This window comes from Cydia amplana, chromosome 24 (assembly GCF_948474715.1).
Source record: "Cydia amplana chromosome 24, ilCydAmpl1.1, whole genome shotgun sequence".
NCBI lineage: Eukaryota > Metazoa > Arthropoda > Insecta > Lepidoptera > Tortricidae > Cydia > Cydia amplana.
Window position 1 is genome coordinate 980,290 of NC_086092.1, and position 5,537 is coordinate 985,826.

Here is a 5,537-nt window from a genome sequence, read left to right on the forward strand (position 1 = left end):
TTTGGCACTAAAGCGGTAGACTTTGGTACTGAAGTCGTATTCTTTGGTACTAAAGCGGTAGACTTTGGTACTGAAGTGGTATTCTTTGGTACTAAAGCGGTAGACTTTGGTACTAAAGCGGTATTCTTTGGTACTAAAGCGGTAGACTTTGGTACTAAAGCGGTAGACTTTGGTACTAAAGCGGTAGACTTTGGCACTAAAGGTGTAGACTTTGGCACTAAAGCGGTAGATTTTGGTACTAAAGCGCCAGACTTTAGTACTAAAGCGGTAGATTTTGGTACGAAACCTGACCGAGCTAATGTCGCTCGTCCTAGTCGAGCCCAACGCCATCCCTGAGCTAGTGAAACAGTACGACGCAGGCAAGCGGTAGACATTGGTACTAAAGCGGTAGACTTTGGCACTAAAGCGGTAGACTTTGGTACTAAAGCGGTAGACTTTGGTACTGAAGTGGTATTCTTTGGTACTAAAGCGGTAGACTTTGGTACTAAAGCGTTGACTTTGGTACTAAAGCGGTAGACTTTGGTACTAAAGGAATAAAAAAAACTGGGGAGGTTTTTCCAACTACCTATACCGTCAAGCGGGGTGAATAGGGATGGCTATACCGTCAAACGGGGTGAATAGGTACAAAACTTCACACATTCATTACCACCCAGCCAAACAAGACATCCGCGCCAGGCCACAACAATTTCGTCATATAAAGCTGTAGTACCACGATCCCGACTATCGGGTCGTCCGGCCTGGGAGCGAAATCATAAAATACCCGATAGTCGGGTTTTCGGCACTGAATGTGTTAATGCCCTCCTCTATAGTTAACAGATTATTTTAATTTAGATATATGTGACGTTATCTATGAAAAGGGACCTTATTATCGATGGCGCTTACGCCACTATTAACGATACTCTGATATAAATAAAATGCCGCGTGACGCTGTGCGGCGTAAGCGCCATCGACAATAAGGTCCCTTTTCATAGATAATGCCCCATATAATTTCCATTCCATATTCTTAAAAAAAAAACTTATTTTCTCATATATTTCTGTACTTAATTTTATTTTATTTGAATGTCTTGTGGCGCCAGTGGAGGTGAACCTTGTTTCCATGTTATAAAAAGTACATTATATTATTATTATAAACAATGAATCTTGTATTTTTAGTGTAATTATAACTAGAAACAATTTGAAAATTTGATGTTAACTTACTTTGTGTTATATCTTAAAATGAAAAAAAAAATGGTTTGAGTATCTTAAGAGTCAATGAAATGTAGCAGAGGTATATATTTTAAGGAGAAATGTTGCCCCATAGTGCGACAGCTGAAATAGATGGCGCTATACTGTGCCATATGTTTTGTAGTATCTTTTTAGTTTTTTAACAAACACCATTTTTTCTTAGAATTTATATACCTTTTCTACTATTAATAACTCTGTAACGTCAACATGGTGAATTTTCTTGCCTTTTTTTGTTATTCTTCGTGTGATAATTTAGGTAAAATGGGGCATTATCTATGAAAAGGGTATTGTAGATGGCGCTTACGCCGCACAGCGTCGCGCGGCATTCTATTTATATCGCAACGTCGCTAATAGTGGCGTAAGCGCCATCGACAGTAAGGACCCTTTTCATAGATAACGTCACAAATATATTAATTACGTTTAATTTGTGTGCCATTTTCTCGAATATTACAAAAAGCTCTTATTTTCTGATTTTTTTTTATTATCATTTGGAATTTAACGAATCATTCCTAAAAAGTATTATTTTATGTAACGTATTTGACATTTAGTTTAAAAAATGGTATTTGACATTCCATATCAGTATATACGTATATGAATAATAAAATTAATGAATATTGTATAGTAAATGTTTTTATGTACTTTTGCAATTGTACAAATAACCTGAATTAATGATAATTGTATTAAAACTGTATTAAAGTACTTGGTTAAATACTATTAGTTATTTTTATGAAAGCATATAATAGGACCAAATAAAGCAATATTTAATAAATTCAGAGAAAAAAAAATGTAAATTATACTTATTACATATTCATAATCAAGAAATCATGCTATTTCTTTCTCTACACAGCGTTAGAAAGAGACAAACGCTCCTATCTTAGGCTCTAGCAACCTGTATATATTTTAACATAAAAGACGTACCTGTTATCTGGCCCTTACTTTTAATATAATTATTTAAAATGTATTAATTAAGATAATTTTAAGTAATTTACTATAATTTGGAATCTCTTTCCCGAAAATGTTTATTTTATTACAAAAATACCAAACAACTTAAGTATATTTTAATAAAAATGTTACTTCTTAGTTTAATCTGATTTTTTTGTACTAATGTTGTTGAAAATGTCTTTCTCTCCTATTATTACGCATAAATATTTTTATACAATTTCTATTTTAAGAGTATGCCATAAAACATAATAGTTTGTTAGCCATAAATAGAGTGCTCACTCCATACATCAGTTTTAGTACCAAAAAGACTATTAGCATCTAGCATCGAGTAGCGGAACTATCAGTACTGCTACTTGACAATAGATGTAGCACCGACCGGAAAGTCTTATGCTGTTGAAATAAGACTTTCCGGTCGGTGCTACATCTATTGTCAAGTAGCAGTACTGATAGTTCCGCTACTCGATGCTAGATGTAGACACTGAAATTAATAGTCTAACTGATGTATGGAGTGAGCACTCTTGTCTTACTATATTTCTCTATGGCCATAATAATGTATAAATATCATGATGAAACGAAATCTATAGTTGTTCGAATTTTGTATCACTGCCGCTTTGTACACTTATATTAACTTCACTTAGTTCACTTTTTCACTTACCTACACGTTATTATTTAAGTGAACATTTAAAATATAAGCAAATATAACAACGAAATAGTCATTGTACAGAATACAAAAAAGATAATATGAATTGTAATTGTAACTAGTATTATAGAGCAGGGATGTTGCGGATGCGGATTTTTTGACATCCGCGGATGCGGATTTTTAAAGGTGTCAAGATAGTACATAAAACGTCAAATATTACATTTTAGTAATTTTTGCAAGTCGGACTCGCGTTCCAAGGGTTCCGTACATTAAGTCCCACTCACGCTTGACTGCTCATTTCTAATAGGTTGTTATTGGCTAATGACTAAATTACCTAGCAGTCTAGCACTTACGCCGATGCTAAGACGTTCCCTGTACCGACCTGTACGGTTACCATCAGTTTGTCACTGACATAAACGCCGTCGAAAACGTAATTTACTTTCTATACATCCCGTTTGCACGAATATGCGAGTGCGAGCGAGATGTATAGAAAGTAAATTACGTTCTCGACGGCGTTTATGTCAGTGACAAACTGATGGTAACCGTACTGTTCCACATCCGCATCCGCATTAAACTCCGCATCGGTTTTATGCGGATGCGGATGTTGAAAGTAATGCGGAGGTTCCGCGGTTGCGGATGCGGATATTCGCAACATCCCTGTATATAGTTCTGCACTTTTTAGCATAAACAGACTCCTCTGTAATCTCATTAGAAGTATTTTTGTACATAATTTTATTTTGCATTTAAACGATTTATTTGATTTATTTTGTTTTTTTTTCTGTCCTGTAAAGTCCTGTTTGCCATAAAGTGACTAGTGGTTTTCTATTTTTTTCTCAGATTTTTGTTTTTTACGTCATTTTGGTAGAAATATAAAGGGCCCCAAGTGGCCCCAACTAAAGTGTGTAATCACAGAACAAGTTAGAATGGCGATGCGAGCAGGGTACGTGTCGCCGCCGGTTATGAGCAAACGCTCGCATGCTACTCGCCCGCGCTGACCGAAAAACAAAGTAAACATGCCTTTTGCGCCACAATAACATTCAGATTAAGAAGCCAGACATCAAATCTGTCTAAAGGAGGCGTATCCATTCACCACACACACAAGTTTTTACTACCGTTGCGCGAGTGTTAGTAAATGTGGAGAGGAACGAGCGGCGACACCGGTTCCGATACTAACTGCGCGCGATAGCCATTCTAACCTCTTTAATATGTTCTGTGTGTGTAATAAATATGTAGTAAGGTGTGTAAAGTCCTACATGAGTGAGTATTTGAGTATGTAGAAGTAGAAGATTAGATAGATAGATTAGATAGTATTTTTCCCTATAGAGTGGAAGTGGTAGCAGTATTTATCAGACGATTTAACCGCGTGAGGCCCAATGTGCAATATAATGTACAGAGAGCTGCAAAATTCATACGCACTTTATTAATGGAATTCATAAAGTGGGTATGCACTTATGCAGCTAGGAAATATTAAACTCCGGTTTGCCTTCATATTTGTAAGGCGCAACCGGATGGAAGAGTGGAGCTGACATAAGCCTGGCCAGGAATATATGATCACGCGCCATGTTGCGGAATTTCACTGGAACTATTTTTTTCATACAATACTGAATACTGAACTGTCACCCTCATGAGAATAACAGCGCCCTCTTGACAACGATCATATATTACTGGTCAGGCAATTTTTTTTTTAGTTCAGTATTTTTTTCTTTTTAAAGAGACAATTGGGAATTACTTTGTTCTTGCAGAATTTTGTTCAGCTTTCATAAATTTAAATCTAAGTACCAATGCAATACATTCACGCAAATAAAATATTTTTCGATATCACTTGTAGAACGAAAAGTAGAATTATGTATGAAAAAATATAGTGTTCAATGTCTATGTATAGTAAATGATGTATGATATATATTATATAATTATATTTATATGTACAAATATTATATAAGTATTATAAAAGCATAATTTACTGAAATTTTAAACTCTTTTTTATGCGCACCCACACACAAACTTAACTATAGCTGGTTAACCAAACCTTGTCAGTAAAAAAAAAGCGCGAAATTCAAATTTTCTATGGGACGATATCCCTTCGCGCCTACATTTTTCAAATTTGCCGCCTTTTTCTACTGTCAAGATCTGGTTGACCAAGTATATCAGAAGTGTTAATACCCTATCGCACCGCACCGCGCCCTTGGTGCGTCGTACCCATAAGTGAAAGCGAGAAACAGATATCTCGTTCTCGCTCTCACTTATGTGTTACACTTACACTATTATACACCACTTGCACTCATAAACATTTTTGTATTTTATGTTTTGAAAGATGACTTTGTATATGTAAACAATAAGAAATAATGAAAACGAGCACAATAATGTACCTATGTAGCTGGGTAAGTAGAGAAATTTAATGCTTTAAATAAAATGTTTAAGAAATTGTGAATATATCGTTTTATTATTGTAGGTAGGATAACCCCGTAAGATTCGGACAAGTTGATATAGGTAAGTATGGGGCCTATTGCTTGAAGATTGAAGGCAAACAAATACAATTTCTCACAATTTACGATTAGCCAGACTCGCCGTGTGTAACCTGGGGGTTATTGGCAGTATGTAATCATAGCTGTACATTAATGGCTTACTTCAAAATGACAGATCGTAGCTGTCACATACACATTATCGATATCGCAGTGTCAATAAATTGAATAAATATTAAATTGACCAAAAATGTTGCGTATTGTTCTAAATT